Genomic DNA, 6,814 nt, shown 5'->3' with positions numbered 1-6,814 from the left:
TTAAATGGTACTTCCCTGTCCCTTCTCCTTGAAGCTCACCTTAATGCTGCAACCAGCAATATGACATGAAGATGGCTTACCAACCAACCTTCCAGTTTTCCAACTATATGTTCTTTATAATTGTATTATACTTTCTGAGTGTTGAGCTGTATTTACTTTTATTCGTTCACATATGCATTTTTTACATTTAATTTCTTTTTCTTACATATTGTAATATTACTGTTAACCCCTGGCCTTGTGGCCGTATTGCAATGTATCTATTGTGTTATTATTATTATTGCAATAAAGATTTCTACTAAATATCGAATCCAAAGACAAACTACATTTTCAAATAGTGGTTGTTCTGTAATCTGAGACACGGAAGCAGGTACAACAGAAAAATAATTTCCACACGAAATATTTAATTTACAAAACCAAATAAATTTCTTTTGTTAGGTGTTGCACGTACACTCTTCCCCTATTTTGTGCCCTTCGGGGGTTTTGTTATGGACGTTAGTGTCTTTATAAATGTTCGATGAAATACAATTCAAACCCATTGCCAATTATCTCGGTTGCTTTTTTTCTCATTTTGAGAATTTAGTGTAGAATGGATTGTCCATTCAAATGGTTTTCGCCTCCAAGTTTTGAAATTCTCAATAAAGGTTTTTGCGTAAGGAAGACAAGAAAATATTTTTGAATATTTTCTTGTCTTCCTTCTAGAAAATAAAATAAAACTAAGAAAACGGGCTCTTAGTTTTATTTTATAAATTATTAAAAAAATGATTTTATAATTTTCACCAATTTGTAAATTATAGTTCATATTGTTACGGTTTATTGCATATGCTTTACAGAGCTCATCAGGTATTTACAATCCACTGTAGGATGGCCTCTCCAGCAACTTTCCGGTTCCTTCTGTTTTGCGCGATGGCCAACATTTACTACCCACGAACTCGTGAATTTCATTTGTTCCTTCTCCGTCGTCTTCCAGGTTTTCTTTTAGCTCCTCTAGGGTACCATTCTATTTTCTTAGTCCATCTGTCACCTCGTCTATGAGCTATGTGTCCTGCCAAAGTCCATTTCAGTTCTTGAACAGTTAGTTTTGTCAGCTATTTTTCAAAGGATTAGCAATTTATGCAGTGGAATCATGTCTGCACAAATTTATTCGTATTTAAATAGAAAGTTCTACTCCTTCCGGTCCCAACATTGTCTCGCAGGTAGCAGTTTATACAGGGTGATTCAGGAGGAATAGTAAATATTTTGGGACGTTATAGTATCGTTTATTCTGAGTAAAAACGTTCATATAAACATGTGTCCAATTATCAATGGATACGGAGATACAGATGTTTGAAACTGGCCCGCACAACTCCCTGAATTGGATGTGACCAAGAAACAGTTATAACCTGATGCTGTTAAACATCCACATTCCACTGTAGAAACAAAAATTTCAACATCGCTTCTCTGTAAACATGTGGTGCGGTATCAACGACAATCAACAGCCGAAAGTTGATTGGGTCTGTTGTGTTGCAAGAGTCTTACAGGGCCCATTTACCTAGAATTTCTGCAAAACGAAAAACTGCTACTATTGGAGGATGTTCCCTTGGCTACAAGGGAATGGCCATGTACTTATAGCATGGCGGAGCTCGTGCACATTATACCCATCTGGTGATACAATATCTAAATCGAACTTTCCCTGAACGATGGATCGGCCGCGGTGGTCGCGTTCATCGGCCACCAAGGTCTCCAGACCTCACTCCGTTAGATTTTTGTTTGTGGAGATGGATGAATGCGCAGTATACAAAGAAAAGGTGAATATCAGAGACTAATTTCTCGCTCGCATTTTGGATCTGCTGCCCTCAAACGAACGCCAAGACGACCTCAGAAGAATACGACATTACTACAAGAGTTGCAATGTGCATAGAGGTTGTCGGTGCGATTTTCGAACATTTATTGTGAACTGCAAAAATTTGTAAATTGTGTGTTTTGTATTACTCGAAGTCAATAAATACAAAGAACTCATTTATCATTTTTTAATACCTCTCATAATGGCTTTGTGCGCGCCAGTTTCAAACAGCTGTATCTCCGTGTCCATTGAGAATTGGATATGTTTATATGAATATTTTTACTCAGAATAATCGATACTATAACTTCAAGATCCTATCCCTCCTGAATCACTCTGTATAATAAACTTGCTCCTCTCCACACGTGGAAAAGACTAGTTCGAATCCAGTCAGAAACACCGAGAAAAACAGGAGGGGAAAAAATGAGCTTTGAATTTCCCCTCAACTACCCATGGAGGAACGTATTCCAATAACTGACAACCAAGCTCGCTAAAAGAAAAACTTTCTGCAATCTAACCGAAACCGCTCTTCCTCTTTATTAGAATTTATAGCCCCTAGTTCTGGAATACCACCTTGTAAAGGTAATAATTACCTTTTTAAAGGTAATGTTCATCCCGAATTTACAGCAAAGATAATGAACTGCAATGGAAGAACATTTCTGCGGAAGTGTTCTACGTATCATATTGAGGTAAACTTTATTCTTTTACATATATATTGAAATCAACGTAGAACGTATTGAGCATCACAGCTCTTGTTAGTATAAACCAATAATTTGTGTTCGCGAATGGTATGAAGCTTTGGAAATTGTTAATCCTCTTAACCTTTTCTCTATTTGAGAGAAATAAAAACAAATTTAAACTGCTAAGTATTAAAGGATGGTATTAAATTCAAATATTTATGTAGGAGAGTCCAAGAAAACAGAATTTTTCATGTAAATAAAAAAAAAAAACAAAAAAAAAAAAACACCAGCATGCACATAATTCGCAAATGAAAAAAAAAATATAAATAATAATTTCCATCATACAGGTGGTGCGTTTCTCAGATATCTCCCAGTGGCTAGAGTAACTGAGGTAGAAATACGAGATGTTACACCTATCCTTGGTCTCCTTTAGTAGTGGAATAATCCAAATCCAGGGCAAACGCACCCACGCTAACAAACCACCACGTCAGCTTACTGCGTAGTGATTGTATTAACGTTAAACGTTTTTACTGGCGTTATTCTAAAAATTGTAACGAAAAACTGTCATGCGAAAAGCGTTACGGAAGTGCCGTAATCTTCAGCTTCCGTCAGAAGCGAATTATTGTAACTTGTATTGTTGCAATCATACTTGTATGAGGTAAACAACAGTTAATCTTCTACTGGACGAAATTTAATGAAATTTTGCACGGGGCTTCATCTTAGCTCTAAACTAGAAGGAAAACTTTCTAACCTCCGAAAGTTGCAGCAGTTTTTCCAGAATAGTGGAAAATATGAACATGTGATCAAGGGAAATTTCCCACGTAATAATCGGGGTAATGTGGACGTACAGCATATCGTTGGAAAGTAAGGAATTTAGAAACAGAAATATTAAGGTTTTAAGATACAAAACTTTCGGAAACTGGGAAATTTGTTAATTCGAAAACGCATCTGGTTTCAAGTCACCTGGTGATTTCAAATTGAATGCAATTTTTTTCTTTATAATGAAATTCTGAGGCCGGAAAAGAGTTCTGCACATTTATGAAAATATTCTTCAGCTTGGACATTTCATCAGCTCTTTCGATAAATACTACACGTAATGGAACAACTATAGATGGAGTCGTGAACTCTTCAATGTAAAAACTATACATCCCACTTTATTCATCACAGAACAATTACTTTCCGTAACCGATATGTAATCATTATTAATAAAATAAAAATTGTTATATTATTATCCATGAATTTTATTAATATCTGAAAATTCAAACGTTTTTAACGCTTGCCGATGAATTAAATTTCAAACACGTTAAATAATTCTAACGGCAGGACACAATATGTACCTGGTACAGAATTTTAAAGCTACTTTTATTTTATGATCATTCTTAAAGAAATGTAAGAAAATAACAGTTATACCTTAAAAAATGAGTTTTGCAGAAACGTTCTTGAGGATGTATCCTCAAGAATGTTTTCCGACGCCATGCTAAATTAGATATTTTGGAGAATGATTAAACTAAGGTCCGTTATCTGGACCCTTCAGGTTACAGGGTTGTTGTGCTTTTGCAGCAAAGCATCTGAAGTCTGGATAATAAACAGAAATTGCTGGGAAAAAAAATCGGCAAGGCGATCATACTGATTCGGTATTTTTCTAATTATAATTTTTATATTTTTGGTGGAAAGTATTTTCATAATAACACCGGGACTTTAGAGACAGTCACGATTTAAAAGGGAAATTATAGATGCACTCCATAAAGAAAGGATTAATAAACATGACTAATTTTTTTCCTGCATGGAGTGTTTCCTTCATCTGAAAAATGGGACAATTTTCAAAAGAAAACGCAAAGACATTCTGACAAAACAACAAAAAGGAAAAAAAAAAAAAACACTGAATCTTATAGTATCCATCAAATATCTTTGAAACTAACATTAGGTCATCTTTGGTACCACAATATTATTTCAACCTTGATTTATTGTAGCGTCAAGGCCGGAAAAGTCGAATCGCGATTTCCTGATTGCCACAGTTGTATAAATGACTTTAACATGTATCATATAATTTCATAATTATGCATTACTGTAATACAGGATGTCCCAAAAGTCTGCGTATTTTGGTGAAAGTGATTTTCAAATAAATTTCATAATGAAAAAGTGTATTTATTCTTTTTGCATAAAACAAAAGTATTTGTAATGTGTTAGAGATGTTATTATAATACTTGTTTCTTTTCAGGCCCATTTGATTCATTATGAATGTTCAAGCGCGAGTTTGTTGTAACATCCGGAATCAAAGAATGAATTTGTGAAATTAGGGAAAGATTTAAGGTTACTTCATAGTCTCGGTCCTACAGACAATGCGATTCGTGCACTGGTGAATAAGTTTAAAAGAAGTGGGTTTGTGCGTGACGAGGAGAGATGTGGACGCCCAATGACAACACGTGAAAGCATTGAATCAATTCGGCAAATGTTCGAAGAGGATCCAAAATTTTTAGTTAGGGAGGAATCTCGAAGACTGAACATACCAAAGACCGAATTTTGCGTTCGACTCTGATGAAAAAGCCCTACCACATCCAACTGTTGTATGATCTGCATAAAGATTTTCCACGTAGAGCAGCAATCTGTGCAGAACTTGTCGATCGAATCCAAAATAACAGCTTAATGTAATGGACCACACTATTAACTCTCCTTAAATCTTTTCCTCATTTCACAAAACTTCATTCCTTTGATTTGGGATGTTACAAAAATTCGCACTTGAACATTTATCACGAATCTGAAAAGAAAACATTAAATTAATAAAAATAATAACTTCTAACACATTAGAAATACTTTTGTTTTATATAAAAAAAGTATGCTTGTAAAGAGATTTCTTTGAATCTCACTGTCCCAAAAGTCACTGCGTATTTTGGTGAAACGCTGTATTTGCAACTATATTTTACTCATGCATCCTGGCTATTATGAGCCAATTTTTGACCTGCACATAATTCTATCGGTCTGCCGAGAGAAACCTGCAAGTATAATAAGAGTTGTATAAGAAGTGATTTGTTTGGTATAATCATATCCAGAGCTCTGAATGGGTTATTACAAGTCATGTTTACAATATAAAATCTGGTCATCTTCTACTACGTCCATAATGACCGGAATCGTGGCACTCCAATTTTCTCCTTCTACAGGTACAACTGTAACATTTGAAAGTTACATTTATCATGACATTAGTTTGAAAGCTGCGAAACTTCGCAATAAGTTGCTGCCAAGTGCTAGTTAGGTTTTGTCAAACCTATTTAATAGGTCAGCTCGAGTAATTATGGATGAAATCAACTTCATTTTCTATCCGGCTCTCATGCTTAGTAAATTTAACGTCGAGTTATTTGATGATTATACAGTACTTCAAATTAAGCTTTGTTTTTAATGATTGTATACACTTTCGCACAGCTTCATCGATCATTAGTAATTGGTTACTACGCAAAATAACTTTCCAACTCAATAGAGAAGCAAATTTTAGAAATGCAGTAACTAAAACGCACAATCAAAAGATTCAGCAAATTTAGTATTATAGGAAGCCGAAATGATACAAGTGGACGTTTTCGGCATAGGACAAAAAAAAAAAACACCTGAACATCCGTAGTATTTCCATTCCCACTGTAGTGGAAAAAACAAGTTAACGTACGAAGTGCGTTACATTTCAAGCGTGTTAGCAAATAGTAATTCATGAATTACAACAAAAAAATTGTGCGAATCGAGAAGACTTCGTTTCTGCGCATCTGCAACATTGCCCATTCATTCCTCCAACCAGTATACAGACAAACATGATATCTAGTGATTGAGTTACAATATAGTATATGGATAACTTATGAGATGTCTGAAAAAAATAATAATAATTGCCGGGTTTATATTAGATCGATTTTAATGAAATTTGGGGCTTTAGAAAGATTCGAGAAATTTCTTAAAGACCCAAATATAAAATTATGAAAATCCATCGAGTGGGAGTCCAATTGTTAGACGCAGACGGACGGACAGACATGAAGACAATAGACATTATGCATATATGCTGGCGTGTTTAAAAACAGTGAAGGTACTCAAGGTCACTTAAACTATATTGATTAAAATATATGCTTGAGATGTCTTATTGATTTCAAGAGACATGATTATCATTCGCTTCCACCTACTACTTTTAAAATAGCTAGAGATCTTCTTGGAGGATGACCTTTTGGTTTCGCCACTTGCTATTTGTTACGGGAGGTATAAGTTCGAATCTTGTCGGAGACTGATGAATTCCATAAGAATTTTCAGTCGGAGCTGGAAAAAAAAAAAATTGAAGCAACTCGTGGGGAGAAAC

Source organism: Mastigoproctus giganteus, chromosome 11 (assembly GCF_048544385.1).
Source record: "Mastigoproctus giganteus isolate SK-2022 chromosome 11, ASM4854438v1, whole genome shotgun sequence".
In the NCBI taxonomy this organism is placed as follows: Eukaryota; Metazoa; Arthropoda; class Arachnida; order Uropygi; family Thelyphonidae; genus Mastigoproctus; species Mastigoproctus giganteus.
The sequence above is the reverse complement of the archived record's forward strand: the minus strand, read 5'-3'. Positions refer to the sequence as shown.